The 19,156-nt window shown below is 36.8% G+C and overlaps 1 protein-coding gene and 1 long non-coding RNA gene across 6 annotated transcripts in view; one reads left to right on the top strand and one right to left on the bottom strand.

The window, feature by feature from the left end:
• The window catches only part of KCNK2 (potassium two pore domain channel subfamily K member 2), a 200,641-nt gene that overhangs the window by 174,340 nt on the left and 7,145 nt on the right, over positions 1-19,156 (top strand). The gene's annotated exons all lie outside the window — the stretch shown is intronic.
• Positions 11,564-19,156, bottom strand: part of LOC134758929 (uncharacterized) — a 173,331-nt gene continuing 165,738 nt past the window's right edge. Inside the window, exon 3 of the long non-coding RNA XR_010134702.1 lies at positions 11,564-12,302. This is a non-coding gene — a long non-coding RNA (uncharacterized lncRNA). The remainder of the gene's footprint in view (positions 12,303-19,156) is intronic.

Raw genomic sequence — 19,156 nt, 5'->3', positions numbered from 1 at the left:
AAATGTATCCAGAATCCAATCACTTCTCACTTGTTTCATCATTTTTTCCTGTGCCACCATGAGCTCACTCTAGATTATTACAGAGACCTCCTAGCTTTCACCTTTGCTTTATGTAAAGTCTGTTCTCAACAAAGACACCAGAATAATCCTTTGAAACATGAGTCGTATCATGTTATTTCTCTGCTTGGAAGTTTTTGATGGCTTCCCTTTTTCCTCAGAGTAAAAGCGAATGTCTGTAAAGCAGCATAAAAGGTTTTAGATGATCCAGCCCCCATTCCTCCAGCCTCTTCTCTTCCTCTTCTCTTTCCCAGTGCTCACTCTGTTCCAGCCTCGCTAGTCCCCTTGTGATTCCCCCAGCACACCAGGAACACTCTTGTCCTGCTGCCTTTGCACTGACTGTTCCCTCTGTCAGCAGTGCTCTTTTCCCAGGTACCTACCTGGCTCACCTCCCAACATCGTCAAGTCTTTTCATCAAACACCACTTGTCAATGGGGCCCACCTTGGCCATTCTATTTAAGATTGACATCCTTTTCCCCAAGCACCCTTGGTTCTCCCTTCCCAGCTCTGCATTTTCATCATATTCACCAACGTCTAACATTCCATACAACGTGCTAACTTACTATGTGCCATTGTCTACTGGCTGTCTCTCTTCCTAGAAAGTATTTCTTGTAAGACAAGGAATTGTTGCTGTTTTGCTTTATCAAAATCAAGTGACATGCTGCTTAGCATATAACAGGCACTCAATAAATGCTTGTTGAATTGAATGGATGAATGGGTGTAGAGAGAAAAATGATTCAACTCAGAAGGGATAGAATTCAGAAAAAAATGGATAAATCTTTAATAATGTAGAGATTTTGTTTTTCGTGCTTATTTTCAATATTAATATATCTATATCTTACTGATAAAAGTTGAAGGGCTAGATTTTCATCTCTGTCAAACTAAAGATAAGATTTTAATTTTGTTCATTTTTAAAAATGTTTTCAGTAGAACCAAAGTGTACTTATTTTGATGGTTTATACTCATTCTATTATTGCTTACAGATATAAAATCAAATGACAATATTTAAGGAGTGATTAATTTTATATTTGAGTAGCTTGGCAAATAAGCTACTTAAAATTTTCAAGAGGCTAAAATGATTCATGTTTTAATATAGAAAATCTTGAGAAATTACTGTAAGAGGTGGTACAAAGTTTGATGTATCAAACAAGAAGCTATTAATCTATAGCTGCAGCAAAATGTCAGGAATATTTCATTTTTATTCCTGATGTGATGGTATTATGGCTGGAAGCTTTTTTGCATGTTTAATACTTACATTGTTTTACTTTTAAATAATTGGTCCTTAGGACTCCCTGTTTTCTAGCTAAAGAGTACCCACTTCCTACGTATGAAATGCCCCTTATAACAGTTGATTCTATTTTAAGTATTAATAACATTTTCAAGGTTTTTAAGTATTTTTAAACTTTCTAAACTGTGTAAAATGACAAATTTGCTGATTTGAAGGGCATGTATTTGATTTGAAAGGTGAAATCTATGGCTGAGTGAAGAAAAATGCAGGCAGGAAGGGCTATTTTTATCCAGCTGATATGTTTCTAGAGAACAATAAGCATAGTAATAGTATTGGATAAAGTGAAAGGGTGCTTAGAGAAAGTGTGTTCTTAACATGAAATTAATTCACTATGGTTCTCTAAATGAGGAATTGGTGTGTTTTTCCAACCTCTCCAATGAGAAAATATAGTTACCTTTGATGGATAATGCTAAATAATCAACTGCTTCTATTTTTAACTTAAAAACTTTTGCTCAGAAATGCTGGCTTCACAATGATTGCGAATTCCAAACAACACAAGTTTTCTTCTTCCAGTGGAAATTAGCAGGAATGTTCTTTATTAGAGATGATGTATCTGAGATTGCCTTTGATCCACTTAGGAATTCTGAATGAGCAGCTCCAGGAAAGAATTAGTTCTACCTCTCTCTCCCTTTGACAGTGTTTCATACTAAAAGATCTTCAGAGTACTGATGCTATTTCTGGCACTTGAATGCTAATGTGGACATTTTATATTAGTGCTGCATTAAGGACTACACATAAAACAAGTCAGTATGTTTTTTCACAGTTCGAGAGGGAAAAGTGAGGGGGGCTTATGCTTGACTGGAATAAATGCGTTTCTGGCTTTGAGACATCATGCAGTTTACAGGCTATCCAAATGGAAATGTTTTATATAGTTTTACATCCAAGATAGACAATGCTTTTGTTACTCTGCATTTTACCAGTGGGAATACTCACACACTTCCTGCAGTTCTTTTTGTGTAGGGGCAGGGTAATGGTTTTTTGAAAGGAGGCCTAATAAAAAATTGCCAACTAAAAGCACTCTTCTTATTTTAAATAAGCAGATTAAACTTTATAAAAAAATTCTCCTGGGCTGGGCACAGTGGCTCACGCCTGTAATTCCAGCACTTTGGGATGCCAAGGTGGGTGGATCACCTGAGGTCAGGAGTTCGAGACTAGCCTTGCCAACATGGTGAAAACCCGTGTCTACTAAAAAAATACAAAAATTAGCTGGGCATGATGGCGCATGCCTGTAATCCCAGCTACTTGGGAGACTGAGACAGGAGAATCGCTTGAACCCAGGAGGCAGAGGTTGCAGTGAGCTGAGATCATGCCATTGCACTCTGGCCTGGGTGACAAGACCAAAACTCTGTGTCAAAAAAAGAGAAGTTATCCTAATTTTACTATAAAATTACTATTAAATAAATTACTAATTAATTACTATTAAATGAATAGTAATTAGCTAAAGCTGAGTCTCATGAAACAGTATTTCCTTAAAATACACAGAGGAATTGTTAGACATGTAAATTTGAAATTGCTTGTGGATCGCCCCACCTTGCCAAATCAACCCAAGGATTTATGATGAAAAGTGTAGAGTCTATAAATGAAAAGCAACTAAGTAAAAAGTGTTGTCTCAAAAGTTCTTGGGTAATGTCAAAGCTCTAGAATTTTATATTTAATAAATATTCTATCTTAATCAATTTATCCTACTGTCCATTTGTGGGTCTTTGCATTCATCTCTAATATGACACTGCTAATTGGGGCTGAAACAACTCTACCTTTATATTTCTACACCATTGCCTCTTTGAACCTGTTAACTGTTATTTATCCATGGTTGGCATCTGTATTAGTCCATTCTTGCAATGCTGTAAAGAAATACCTCAGACTGAGCCATTTATAAAGAAAGGTTTAATTGGCTCACCGTTCTGCAAGCTGTACAGACGCATGGCTGGGGAGGCCTCAGGAAACTTACAATTATGGTGGAAGGCTAAGGAGAGGCAGGCATGATTTGCATGGCTGCAACAGGAGGAAGAGAGAGTGCGGGAAGAGCTATACACACTTTTAAACAACCAGATCTTACAGTAACTCACTCACTATCACGAGAACAGTAAGGGTGAAATCCGTCCCCATGATCTAATCAGCTCCCACCAGGTCCCACCACCAACACTGGAAATTACAATTTGACATGAGATTTGGGTGGGGATACATACCCAAACCATATCAGCATCCATGAATAGCGTCATATTCTTGTGTTTACTAAAGCTATCAGGTAGCTGGGTATGTTGTCTCACAAAGCAATCATGGCCAGGCTCAGTGACCCATGCCTGTAATCCTAGCACTTTGGGAGGCCAAGGCAGGTAGATCCCTCGAGCCTAGGAGTTCAGGACCAGCCTGGGCAACATGGCAAAACCCTATCTTTACAAAAAATACCAAAAAAATTGCCTGGTGTGGTGGCATGCCTGTACCCCCAACTACTCAGGAGGCTGAGGTGGGAGAATGGCTTGAGCCCGGGAGGTCAAGGTTGCAAGGAGCCCAGATCATGCCACTGCACTTCAGCCTGGGCAGTGGGAGTGAGACCTTGTCTCAAAAAAATAAAAAATTGAAAAACCAAAAACCAAAAAATAATCATGTCTATATGGATTGTCCCCTATTGGAGAAACTGGTAGTTTGAAGGTATTTTAAAACTAGAGAAAAATGAACTGGTTAATTCTCTCCTCCTTTCTCTTTCTCTGGCAGTTTTTATCTTCCGTTATTTGAAATGCATGAGAAACCAACTTTTACATCTGAAAGAAAGAAGATAAGGAGGCTAGTGAGAGAGAAACTTGGGAATAGTTAAAGCCTTTGAGAGCTTTATTATGAACCTTGAAGATGTTAAAATCAGACAAAGGCAAAAAAGTTTCTTCTCACTAAGAATTGATTTAATAAGAGATAATGAAGCTAATGAAGATGGGTTTTTTTTTTGTTTTTTTTTTCAGTTAATACCAAATAAAAGGCAATAGGTAATACTGGTAAGGCACCAGGAGAGGCATTTGAATTTGTCTTTGCTTCTCCTCTGCCTCTTGTCTCCTTCTTGAATATTTCTTACCCCTTTATTACTTGATGTAATACAGGCTTCATAAAATAACTAGACCAAGGTTAACAGAAACCCATTATAACACAGCTCCCTGTTAAATGGATACAAAAAAATAGGTCAAATCATGTTCTCTAAAGCATAAAGTGATATCATAAGTGCTAAATATGAAAGTTTGCCTGAGGTGACTAGCAGTGGGAGTGAAGGAGTTCCATTTCATTTTCTCTCTTGTCACAGTCCTTGACTTTTCATGGAATATAAGTAGATGCTTTGGACAGCTCTGATGGCCACAGACAAAGGGTGGCCATGTGTGTGTCTATCATGCTACCTTAGGATACTGTTTAGGAACATTTGTTAAAAGGACACTAAAGTATAGCTCTTTGATTTCCTTTCACAATGGAAGAGTCCCATATTTTATCCTTACATTCAGAGGCATTATTTTTCCCCATATTCCAAATTCAGAAGTCATCAATGGACACAGCTGGGGAGACAGGCCCACGGCACTTCTGATCTGTTTCACCAGGCTCAGGGTAAGCCCCTGCACTCTTCTGGGGTGAGATGCCAGCTTTGCCTTCCTGTCACCTCCGCAATATTTCCATTGTCCCTTATTTTATTTTCTGCCTTTTCTTCCTGTTTCTTAGGCATCGTCATTACAGTTTAGCCAAGTTAATTAAAATACAGCAGCATGCTTGTAAGACAGGGCATGTCCTGCACAGTGAGCAGCATTTCTGTAGAACTAATTTGGCAGTGCTATATTTAGTTTGGGAAAGGCAGCTGTGAGCATTCACTTAATGTGCATGAATACTTTGCATTATTAGACCCTCACTGCTACTTTTACTTGTTGAAATAGGATGAGGGATATTTCTGATTTTGCATTGTTTTCCAATTTCGGTTTATTTTCTTGATTTCTGAACTTTTTTTTTACATATTCATAAAAGAATAAAAGCATGATTTATTGTAGTCCAGTTTAAAGATGGTGTGGAAAGGGCTCTGTGGACTAGCACTTCATAAAGTAACCACTAATATAGAATATATATTAATATTGTATATTAGATAATATATATTCTATAGTGCATATAATGTATTAACATTGTATATTATATATGATATAATATATATTTATATATCAGATTATTATATGTAACATATTAGTATGTTGTATTTTTATACATACTATTATATATGCTATATGTTACTTGTATGTTATATATGTTATATATCATATATAGAATGTTGTATTTCTATTTCCAATAAAAATAGAAATGCAAGCCACACATGTAATTTTTAATTTTCTAATAGTCTTACTAAAAAAGTAAAAATACACAGGTGAAATTAATTTTAATAATATATTGTATTTAACCCAATAGCATATCTAAACTGCTATCATTTGACCTGTAAATATTGAATAATATAAAAGTCATGAGATATTTTATGCTCTTTTTTAATAATAAATCTTCAAAATCGGAGTGTATGTTACACTTAGAGCACATCTCAAATCAGACTGGCCACATTTAAAGCACCCAGGAGCCACAATGGCAGTGGCTCTGAAGCGCACAGCACAGCTATAGACTAAGATCAGAATTGCTGGCAGTAACCTGTCTTAAACCAAAGCTGTTTCTTCTGTGCTAATGATATAGATTGTGTTTTTCCTCCTAGAAACGTTATGGTCTGTAATTGATATCATTGCAAACAGAAAGAAGAGGAGTAAAAGACTAACTGCAGGGACAATGACATAAATGTATCAATACACATTACTTATTTTTTTCCAAATCTAAAGCAAGTCTTGGAAAATATCTTTGGGCTTATATTTCTTTTGCTGCCTGGGTATTTCATTTTATCCAGTGTCAAAGGGAACACTGGCTCATCAGTGGATTGTCAATTATTTCAGAGGATTGCTATAAATGTCCACCACCCACACCCATGCAATTGTACATGGGAGAGTTTACTCTTAAGACAAATTTCTGGAAGCAATTTCACCTTTGAAAAAGAAACTGGAAAAATCATTTTCCTGGATCTGCTTAAACCATGTTGAATATTTTCTCCCACATTCCATTAGGCAGAGTTTAAATATGATAAAGATATTATTAAACCAATGGAGCATGTGTTTAGATATACATGCATTAACCTCTGAAAACAACAGCAACAAAGAACCACAAAATGAAGACTTGTTCTTTTCTCACATCTTTATTACTCACTTCTCATCTTCCTTTCACACTCTTAAACTCTCCAGCTGCTCATCTATAACTTGCACTGACACTAATTCTGGTAACTCACTAGATCAGAGACTACTTTAGCCCAAGAAACCTAAATAATTTCTTCCCTTGATTTCCCAGGAAAAAGAAATCTGTCACTTCTTGGAATAGAATTTCCAATATGAATACAAAGTAGATTTAATGGCTTTAAATTTTAAAATAACCACCTTTAGTTTATTAAACTGGATTTTTGAACTTGTTAAGTCTGTTTTAATTATTATGATGGACTTAGGGTAGTTTAAAGAAAAAGCAGTAAATTTTATCTGCACAATTCAGGGTTTTAAAGTTCTGTTGGGCAGCCATTATATTTCAGGCACTGAGATTGGTGCTAGAGATAGAAAGATGAATAGGACACAATCTAAGCCCTCAGTGACCAGACTCTAATAGGAAACATGATGATAGACATGAACCAGTAGCCATGATACAGTGCTAGAAGTCCAAAGAAGAAATTCATAAGACACTGGGACAGTGAAGAGATGATGTTTCACAGGGGAATAGAGGAGTGAAGGAAGGAGTCAAAAGGGGACCACTTCACTAAGGCACTAATGGACCAAATGTCTGCAAGACTTAATGCAGTCACAGTATAGGATAATAGTGGAAATAGAGTAAAACAGCTGGAATGATTAGAGTTGTGGTCAGAGATTAGATCCAATCTATGAACAGGGGAGTGGATATTGACCTACAGCAAAGGTTAAAGTGCTGGGAAGTCTGAAGGTGAGTCACTGACATAGAAATGGAAACTCCCCCAAGAGGATGGCAGGAGCTGCTGGGAAGGGGAATATTTTATAAATCAACCACTTATTTACCACCTCAAATTTAACATAACCCACATGGAATCCTAGTATCGCTACCCGACTATGTCCTACTCTAATGTCCCAGTCTTAGTAAATATCACCCCGCATTCATCCAGTAGCTCATGCCAGAATCCTCAGTCATTCCTGATGCTGTCTTCTTTCTCACCCCCATGGCTTATGCATCACAAGTCCTAGTGATTCCATGAACAAAGCATGTAAATGCTCTCCTCCATTTTCAGTCTCTATACCACCACTTTGATGCATGCTTCGCTATCTCCAAAACTACCATTTTCATCTCCCTGGTCCACCACAGTAGCATCCCTCCTACATGTCCTGTTTCCCTCCTTACTTCTCATCAACTCCTTTCTTTTATCCTGTGATCTCCAAATTTTGTAAATTATTAGTAGTAAAAAAAATTTTAGCATGTGCCTGCAATGTATGCATATTTGTAAGATGCAAAGATGTACTACTGTTTCTGTACTATTATACATGTTTAAAATGTGTGCAAAAGTACAAATGTTAAATGATGAAATAGTGCTAAAATATTTTAATCATACTTATTGATCATACAAAACCTTTTTGCTTCCACTAAACATGAATAATAGGAGAAATGTGATCTGTATGCTTCATTATTTTTTCAAATCTGGATTTAAAACTTGTAGCAAATCCCAATTCTGCTTCGTCATGCAGTTTATTTTGATGATTAATTTAATAGCTGTCATGTCTGAAAAAGATAACTCACAGAGACACATATATCTGGATGAAAGACGTACATCTTTGATTTTACCAACTAGACATTTGTGTTAGTCCATTCTTGTGTGGCTGTAAAACGTACCTGAGGTTGGATAATTCATAAAGAAAAGAGGTTTGTACTAGAGTTGCCCAGCAGTGTTCCAGAGCACTGGCCTTCATATATGTTGCATGTGGCCTCTCTGAGGATATTTTGAAGATCCAATCCTGTCCATGCCTATTTTAAGATTTTAGTTTAAATAATACATTCTTCATTTTAGGTTAAATAGTTAGAAAAAATATAATTATCACTGAAATTTAAACACTGACATTTAATTATAACTATTATGTATCTCCTTAAATGTGCCACTGAAACATAAATGCCAAAGTGAATTGATACCCAACATAAGGCTAAATAGCACAGGGAAAGCTCTTCTCATTGCATCCATCAGGTGACACAGAATTTTGATTCGTCCCATGACTCGTGATATTAACCAGATGACAGAAGGTGCTGTCTGCTAGCCTTTTCCATTGGAAATCTCCTCTTTTCTCTGTGTATTTAATGCATATTTTTTTGGAAAGGCATTTTGAGATTTTATGTTTATCCCTTTCATCATCAAACTGTCAATTTATTGTTTATTTATGTGAATACAGACTCATGGGTTTCTGCCGTAATCCAATGGGTTATAATCTGTTACAATCATTTATTTTGATCTTCAAGTTGTCTAAGGCTTGGCCACTGGGAGCCCCTTGAAACTTCTCTGAATTTTTGGCATATCCCCATTATTCCTTGAGCAATTCCTTATACTCCAGCACATTAGATGTTCCAGACTCAACTTACAGTTTCTCTACCTTAGCCCTGAATCCTCCATTTCTCCAAGGTGCCATGATTTCTTTTAGTGGATAAAGGACAATAATATTTAGAGAAAATATATGAGTGTTTATGGCTAATGGGGGTATCACTGCTCTTACACACTCTTAGTTGACAGAGCCAAGGAATATATTTTATACTCATGCATACGCATATTTCCATATCTGTTTATTTTATATCTATATATTTTGAGAACCATGAATTCATACTGGTATTTCTAGTTCCAATCTGATATAATAGAGTTACTTCTGGTTTTCTGCTTTTTTATATTTGTAATTCCTTTCTCATCCATGGTGAAGCTTCTGATTCTTGTTATTCTCAATATATTATTTGATCAGTCTCCTTGTGTGTAGCCAATCTTGAGTTGCCGCTACTGCCACCACCAGGAACCCTGCAGGGACACCCTCTCCACCCTGCTTGGTTTCTGACACTATGTGTTGGGCCTCCCTCTTTGAGTTGACCTCGTCACCCATCTCAGACTCTGACACCCACACTCTGGTGCCACCCCTTGAGTAGACATTCTTCTCATGCTGGTCTGGCTCTGACATTTCACTCTGGTACCATGGCCCTCTCCCAAACCAACTACACGGATGGCTAACTAGTTCTGCTCCATTTCACTGCTTTGGGGCTGAATTGTTTAGAAAAGGGAGAGGAAGAGAAAAGGAAGCAAAACCATGTTTTAGTGGACTGGTCCTGTATTGCTGCAGTGAACATAAAATGCCGTTTTGTTATAAATAAATACTATTAAATCTAGGTTTCCTGAATGAGTTTTGAAACATCATTAAATGTTTTGGTTTTGCTAAATACATAATGAATGCATATTATGGCAAATGACTTTAAGGTTGCAGCCCACCTCTTTATTCAGTTGTTACTTTTGACTTGGCATTTTCTGAATACCTTAAGAACTTGAACAACAAACAGATGATTACCCTCCACCGCCTCATCACTACTACCACCCGGGTCATCAGACAGTGGTACTTGTAGAGTTTCCACATTGTCCTGACAAATAACAATTTACCCTTGAACAATGCAGGAGTGAGGGGCACTGACCCCTTTCCCTGCACAGTCAAAAATTTTTGTATAACTTTTGACTCCTTAAAAAACTACTTGGCTGGGCGCGGTGGCTCACACCTGTAATCCCAGCACTTTGAGAGGCCAAGGCCAAGGTGGGTGGATCACGAGGTCAGGAGTTTGAGACCCGCCTGGCCAACATGGTGAAACCCCATCTCTACTAAAAATACAAAAAGTAGTCAGGCGTGGTGGCAGGTGCCTGTAATCCCAGCTACTCAGGAGGCTGAGGCAGGAGAGTTGCTTGAACTGGGGAAGCAGAGGTTGCAGTGAGCCGAGATCGTGCCACTACACTCCAGCCTGGGCAACAGAGTGAGACTCCATCTCAAAACAAACAAACAAACAAACAACGACAACAAAAAACACACACAAAAATACTAATAGGCTACCATTGAGAAGCCTTACTGATAACAGTCAACACATATTTTGTATAATTATTATGTACTATATTCTTACAGTAAAATATGCTAGAGAAAATAAAAATGTTATTTAGAAAATCATAGGAAAGAAAATATATTTACTATTAAGTGGAAATGAACCATCATAAAGGCCTTCATCCTTATTTTCTTCATGTTAAGTAGACTTAGTAGGAGTTGGGGGAAAGGGAGAGGGTGGTCTTGCTGTCTCAGCGATTGCAGAGGCAGAACAAAATCCACATATAAGTAGACCCACACAGTTCAAATGCATATTGTTCAGGAATCAACCGTATCTAGTTACTATAACTCAATCATATAACAGTGTATGAAATTTTATCTAAGCACACAAATTATATTGTTTCTGAAATTCAGTATCCTCATCTATATTTAGGCTATTCTTACATTGCTATAAAGAAATACCTGAGACTGGGTAATTTATAAGAAGAGAAGTTTAATTGGCTCATGGTTCTGCAGGTTGTACAGGAAGCATCTGCTTCTGGGGAGGCCCCAGGAAGCTTTCGCTCATGGTGGAAGGCAAAGTGGGAGCAGGCATGTCACATGGCAAAAGCAGGAGCAAGAGAGAGTGGGGTGGGAGGTGACATACACTTTTAAATGACCAGATCTCGTAAGAACCCACTACCGTGTAAACAGCACCAAGCCATGAGGGATCCACCCCCATGACCCCATGACCCAAACATCTCCCACCAGTCTCCACCTCCATCCAGCATTGGGGATTACAATTCAACATGAGATTTGGGTGGGGACAACTATCCAAACTATATTATCATATTTACAATGCAATAAGATATCGTGTAATTTGGATGAGCTTCATAAAGTGGATTGTTAAAGAAACCCCAATAGCAGAGCAGTGAAGAGAATTTCAAGGATGCTCAGTGATATGATGACAAAAATAAGTTGAGTTTACTCTGCAACAAGTGAGTGTTTGATTTTGCAGCCACACCTCATCATTAAGACAGTTAACACTGTATTTCATACTTAGACATTTTTAGAAGAAAGATATTATTTAAAATAATGCTATAAATTTTAGTGTTATTTTTCTTGACATTGTCTTTATTTAAAAAGATTAAGTACTCTTGTAATTAATCTTTACACAATTACATTAATCTTTGTGACATTAAGAAGTAGAGAAATTACTAGCCAAAAAAAGCAGGTTAGGTTAAGAAGACCTTATGAATATTACATATACTTCTCTGAAAACCAGAGAAAACATCATGTACTGTTCTATCAAGATAATGTGATACTTAAATAATCCTTTTAGGCTTTTTTTTTTTCTTGAAATCTGGTTGGTAAAGAGAATAATTGGAAATGTTCCTTTTACCAGCACAGTTCAACAATACAATGAAATGTCAATACTTTAGAAAATGAATTAATGATAATTGTTAGGAACTTTAGGCAACCGCTGAAATTGGAATGCAAAGTAGGCTTCTAATTATTTTTACAAATTTAACTAGAGGGATGTTTTTAACTCAGCTACTTTTAATATTTAACTTTCTTCAAAGCATTAAGGTATATAAGCATTCGAGCACTGAGAAAAGCAAATTAAAATTAAAATACCACCTCCAAAAGGGACAGGAAAAAATCCCGGTCAAAGATCAGGAAGACTTCAGTAGTTTTATTTCTGGTGAAGAAAATTTCCAAATGGCCATTCTCAAATCCTAAATTCTCAGCTTTGCTTCAGATTCTTTTGAAGCCATCCGTTAGGTGGAAAAGGTTCCCCACATCAAAAACAATGATTATATCTGTACAGAATAAGCTCTTTTCTGAAAAAAAAAAAAAAAAAAAAAGTCAAAACTCTTACAAGTATTATCGATACTTGAGTTGGCTGTTGGTAATTGGAAAAACCTTACAGAGTTTCAGGTAGAAATCCCTTATCTAGTGATGATTCTGGGACAGGGACTGGCTTACCTTTGACAAATGACAGTTTATAGTCAGTTGAAGATTACTTAAGAAGAGAAAGTATAGCCAATTCAAATGAAAAATATAGATAAGGCAGGGTAAGCTCCATAGGAAGAAACTGATTAGGACAAGATTGTAGGACTGCAAGGGAAAAAAAATGACCTTGTACATAAAGTGAGAAGGGAAGGCCCTGAGTCAAAGGAATGCATGGTGGAAGGGGCTTTGAGAGAAATAAAATATGAATTGCTTTCTTACCATAGAACACCTGGAAGAATTGCTATTTTCACATTTCCAAATCACACCACATATTTCTATTCTAAGGTAGCTGACTGCAAATAATTGTAATAATGCTGTTCGGACACTCATCTTTTGGAGATGGACTATTTAGAAAACTAGAAAATTTTATTTTTACACTTTTATTCATGACCAGAAATCAAAACTCTATAAAGAGTATTGCAGGATTTCAAAGCTCACAGGTAGTTGGGGAAAGTATGCTGGGTAAAAAAAAAACTGAAGCAGAGAATGTTAGGTTTTCCAATGTATGGAAAGGCATGGAAGTACGAAAGCCTTGTTCAGGAGGACAAAGCTTTGGATGGCTCTGAAAGTCAAAGTGAAATAGATAATTAAGCTAAGTAAATAATTTTGTTTAGAATTAGTCTAAATTTGAGGAGTTGTCTAAGTTTATATAGATAAGTTAAGCAGCATATTGAAAATGAAACGATGTCCAATCTCTTGGAGATTGCTGAGTTTTATGGAAAACAGGACTCATGCAACAGCATTATCTAAAATTGGAGAATCTCCTGGGTATTAGCTACTATTCAACAATGAAATTCTAAATTCAAAATTAGAAATTCAACAATGAAATTCTAAGTGGGTAACCCCACTTAGAGGGGAGACAATAATTTCTGCCATGTGGAGAAAACATTTTTACATGAAACGGACTCTGGACGCTATTCTATCAAAAGTCATGGTAGGATGATACCTACTCATGTTACAGACGCATGGCTCAAAAACAGCAGAGGGAGAAAGAAAGTATTAAGAAGTACTGCTCCTCAAAAATTGGCTTTACTTTCTTGCAAAAATAGGGAGTTGGCATTTTGCAGAGTGGTTTGGAGGCAAATCATCTCCTTAGAAATGCAGTTAATAAAGACCACTTAAAAAAATGCAATGAAAAAAAATTTTTTTCAAACTGAAAAGACTGAAAATTTTCTTTAAATCATGTTACACTTTTTGTGACAAGGAAATAACTACTCAAATGACCTGGAGTAGAGCTAGAGGGATCCAAGGAAACTTACAAAAGTGAAAACATTATGCAAACATGAAATTCAGGACTGGCAACTACCCTTTATCACACTCGTGTGTGTAGTAAAATATAATGAATTACACTTTAGTCAACAATGTAGAGCTACAATTTGGAAATATAGACTCAAATAATCTCAATCATTTTAAAATTTCTTTACACCATTGAAAATTAAATACCTTCTTCAGGTATTTTTTTACTGTGATATCTGAATCAGAGAAATTCCTGGGGGCAATTGCAGTCCACTTCTGATACTTAGGTTGCGTTGAGCAAATAAATAGCACCTCATAAAGAACTCTGCCTCCTCAAGGTTTATTTAGGGCTGGATATGCTATATACTGCATAATATAACACCAGTAAAGGGAGACTTAAAAGGGAATAAAAATACTACTTAAATAACTTTTTACCTCAAGAAAGCCAACACTAAGCCCAGGACTTGGCATATAATAGATATTCAACAGGTGATTGCTAAAACCCATAGTTTCCATTTTTATGTACTTTGTATATCATGATATGCATCCATTATTTTATAAAGCTGTAATCAGTTGGTAAAAATGCAATTTTATTTTTTTATCAGTTTACTTAATACAACCATAGTAGTAAGAAAAATGGTTTCTGTAGCTGACAGGCTTCTCATAAACATTGACTTCATACATGACATTTATTAGCCTCAAGATTATGCTATTAAAAATATGGCTCAAAGAATATCTTCTTACATACTTGCCTTTTCCTTTGCTGGAAATTCGTGGTCAGAATTAATTTCTATAAATTATTGACTTTTATCAAAGGATATGAAGATTTTAGTCTGATTAAAATTGGTTTATAAGTTGCTTTCTCTTCAGGCTGTACCAACACACACTGGTAGAGAACCTATGCAAATATCACCTTTATATGAAAGTTCTAGAATGTTTTTGTACAGGAGGAGGGCTATGTCAGTCAATGGTCACAGATTTCTCTTACCAGTCAGTTAGAATGTATGTAGGAGTCTGGTCTATTCAAATTACCATGTTGGGTACTTTTATGAGGAGAAGAAATTGATAGAATGCATAGTCTCTGTCATTAACTTACCATCTAGTTGGGAAGACTAAACTTATTTTATTAAATTACTATACTCACAGCACTATCCAAGATGCTGCAGTGTGGAGAGGGTAGGAAGGAAGGTTGAACTTGATAAGAAATGGAACAATGGTCCTTACCTTCAAAAAATTGGCCACGTAGCTGACTGGAGTCAATGGAGTAATAAATATTCCTTGTGGTTATAAATGAGCTTACTGTAAATTTCACACATTTCAAACTTCTAGAATAGAGAAGTTTTATCCTTCTTAGGCCACTCTATCGATCTTACGTACTTCAGGAAAATTACTCTAAAAATGTTGAAATATGGCAAGTGCTTGTTTTTAAATTATGTTGCCACCATGACAAGGGCTTTCTTGACATTATTTGAGATATGTTAGATAACCTGAGGACAGTAAGGTTTGGAACCATTATTGAGGAGGCAGATTCTAGGCCTCTGTAATCATGATACTTTGCTCCATTGAAAAGCTATCAGAGGATTAACATGTATAGTTGCAGAGGAAGATGTTAGTGATTCTTCTAAAGTGAAATTGTTAACATATCTTTTTTGTTTGTTTGTCTTGTTTTTTATTTGTTGTTTTGTTTTGTTTTGTTTTTTGAGACAGAGTCTCACTCTGTCCGCAAGCTGGAGCGCAGTGGCGTGATCTCGGCTCACTGTAACCTCCGCCTCCCGGGTTCAAGCGATTCTCTTGCCTTAGCCTCCTGGGTAGCTGGGACTACAGGCGCGTGCCATCACGCCTGTCTAATTTTATGTATTTTTGGTAGAGACGGGGTTTCACCATGTTAGCCAGGATGGTCTCAATCTCCTAACCTCGCGATTCACCCACCTCGGCCTCCCAAAGTGCTGGGATTACAGGCATGAGCCACTGCGCCTGGCCAACCTTTCTTTAACTTCAAAGATTGCATTCCGTAAAGATGATAAAGCCCAGGTTCTGGAATAGCCTGGTGAGATATTGTCATGAAAAGTGGTGAGAGAGGTGAAAAGAGTTAGAGGGCTGGTAAGGAGAAAGAAAAAAAAAAAAGAAAGAAAATCTGATTTAAAAGATCTATACATACAATAGGCGTGATGTTCTTCACTTTGAGAATGAGATATTAGCATCATAGGCTTCTTAGAATGCTGAGGAGTCTCTGCAATGACTAAAAAGTTAGTTTGAGGAAACATATTTTGGACCTTTACTATGAATAGAGATGGCTATGAGTCAGTGCTTTTCACCGGCTGCATCTTCCTGCTGAGAGGATCAAGATTATCCCATCAGAGTCAACCAGGAAGCAGATTCTTTGTACTGGATTGTGTATCAAAAATGTGATTGATTCATTTGTCCTTTATTCACTTACCCATTTATTTGTCCAACAAGTACTGACTGAATTCTAACTATGTACACTCTTCTAGGAGCTGGGAATACTGAATAGAATATGGTGGACATATCCTCTCTAGTGTCATGAAGTCAGGAGAGCAATCAGACTAGTAATTGTAGTAAGTTGTGTTGAGCAGTAATGCTAGGGAAGTACAGAGGGGTATGGGCACAACTAGCAGATGATTCTAATGTATTCTAGAGGATTGGGAAATGGCTCCATGAGGATGTCCAGTTTAGCATGAGTAGGAAATATCCTAGAAAGGGACTGGGAAAGAGCGTTCTGGATGAGAGAAAAACAGGTAATGAATGAACGAAGGCAAAAGAAAGAGAAGAATTTTGAGGAAATAAAAGAAACGTTCAGGATGGCCCCCGACATGGAGTTTGAGAGGGATGGTAATTAGAATTGAGGCTGAAACAGCAGGTAAGCCCTAGATTACATGAGTCACTTTAAAGAGTTGGAACTTTATTGTAAGTGAAACAGGCATCAATTGGTTTTATGCAGGGGAAAGTACTAGGTCGATTTGTGTTCATTACAGGGCAATTTGGCGGCTGCGTGGAGAATGCATTTGAGGGGATAGGGAATTAAGTCAGCAAGATTGGTTAGCAGACCACAGAAGTAATACACATGAGACAAAATGGTGGACTCTTCCACGGTTTTGACAATAGGAATGGAAAGAAGTGAAGGAATTGAGAGGAAAAGAGGTAAATAAGCAAGAATTGGAGCTGGTTGTAAGATTTGCTTTAATGAACAAATCTGAGTAAGAACTTGATGTAAGATTCAGTAAGAGGAGGAGCAAGGGATTATATTGAAGTTCACCGTAGGAAACTTAGTGGTACCATCATGTGATGTTAAGTTAAAAAAAAATAAAAAGTTAAAGAAGTTAAATGATTTCACTTAGGGACATAAGTTTGAGATGCCTGGGAGCCATCGAAAGTGAAGAGGCTTAATAAGCAGTCAGTTATACAGATGCGGAATTCAGTAAAGATTTGACCTAGAAATATGGATTTGGGAGTCATCAGCAAATAGATGGTAATTGAAACAATCGGAAGGATGTGATTATCCGGGGAGAATGAAAATAGAACCCTGCAGAACAAAGGTAGTTAAGGAGGAGGGTAAAGGAAAATGAAGCTACAAAGATGATTGAGAAAATTGACCCGAATAGTGAGACAACAGCCATGAGAGTGTGCTGACTCAGAAACTAAGAGCAAACACTGATTGGGAGGGACGGAGCAGTGCCATTTGCAGCTGTGAAGATCCGGCGAGTTAAGGACAGAGAACTTAGTGAGGTGGATGAGAACAGTTCCAGTAGAGTCGGAGAACAAGTGCCTGTTTATATATAGCACTCCATTTCCTTCCTCTTCTTTTGTAAATCAGATCACCTGGGCTGTGAGCATCATGTGAAAGTTAAGAATACATGGAATTCCAGTAAAGACCTCTTTCTTCCGTAAATTACATGACCTGTAGGAACATTCATTGTGATTTTTTGGAGCTGTTTTTCCTCACTTTTTGTCCTCAGCTTGGTTTAGTAAGTAATGCAGATTGCTTGGTCATAGGAAGATGAAACACTATTTGATTAAGTTGCTGAAATATTTTTTTATAAAAATCTGATGAAGCAAAAGTATTTTAATGCACAAGGATTAATTTTAATTATCCAGAACACCAAAAGCATTATTTCCATTAAGAAAAAATTTTACTTATATAAATGTGATATTCTCAGGAACTTATTTTTGAATTTCTTCGAAAACAAAAAAGCATCTTTAGAGTTTGAGTAGACAATTTTATCACCAGGAAAAGATATGAGTCCGTACATTAGGGGATTATGTGTTACTTGGTGAATAATGACTACATTGCTATAAACCAAACTTGTTCAACCCATGGGCTGTGGGCTGCATGCAGCCCCTGGGCTGCTTTGAATACAGCCCCAAATAAATTCATAAACTTAAAACATTATGAGATATTTTGCAATATATTTATTTTTAGCTCATCAGCTATCATTAGTGTTAGTGTATTTTATGTGTGGCCTAAGACAATTCTTTTTTTTCTAATGTGGCCCAGGGAAGTCAAAGGATTAGATATCCCTGCTATAATCTTATAAGGTCAAGATTGTTTTTGTTTTTTCTTTTTTTTTTTTTTTGAATGTGAATGATTAATTCTTTCTTGCCTTGGTTTAGTTTTTGAGGGACTCCTCTATTTTCTCTTTTTTTTCTCCTGATTTTCAAGCTTTGGGTTTGGGCAGTTATATTCCTAAAATATTGTAAATAATAGTAGAAAGGGTACAACAAAGAAGGAACAGGCTGGGTACTGTGGCTCACACCTGTAATCCCAGCACTTTAGGAGGCTAAGGCAGGAGAATCATTTGAGCTCACAAGATTGAGACCAGCCTGGGCAACCTCAGGAGATTCTATCTGTACAAAAAATTAAAAAAATTAGCTGGGCATGGGGGCATGCACCATAGTCCCAGCTACTTGGAAGGCTAAGCCAGGAGGATTGCTTGAGCCCAGGAGGTCAAGGCTGCAGTGAGCCATGATCATGCCACAGACTGGAAGACAGAGTGAGACCCTGTCTCAAAACAAAGAAAAAACAGTGAAAAAAGAAAAAAAAAAGATTTTTTTTTAAAAGGAACAGATACTATTATTGGTAGTTTAGATGAGTTGCCCAAGTGCACACTTTTATGAGTCAATGTATTGTTTTCAGTATCTTTAGGAAATTGAGGCAGTGTATCCTCACCTTAATGTAACCCACTATAGGGTAGATTTCTATATAGCATGAATTTGCCCTGCACTCCTCTAAAAGATGTTTAGGCCTTAGAAGTAATAAATAATTAAAGCACCCTTGGCAAACCATATCATCTTCACCTATCATCATAATTAATAATTGTGTAGCCCTTTATATTTTGAGAACACACACAGATATGCACACACACAGATATATATATAGATATATATACATATATAGATATACATATATAGATATATACATATATAGATA

This window comes from Gorilla gorilla, chromosome 1 (genome assembly GCF_029281585.2).
Source record: "Gorilla gorilla gorilla isolate KB3781 chromosome 1, NHGRI_mGorGor1-v2.1_pri, whole genome shotgun sequence".
Taxonomy (NCBI): domain Eukaryota; kingdom Metazoa; phylum Chordata; class Mammalia; order Primates; family Hominidae; genus Gorilla; species Gorilla gorilla.
This window is presented reverse-complemented; position numbering and strand designations above follow the sequence as displayed.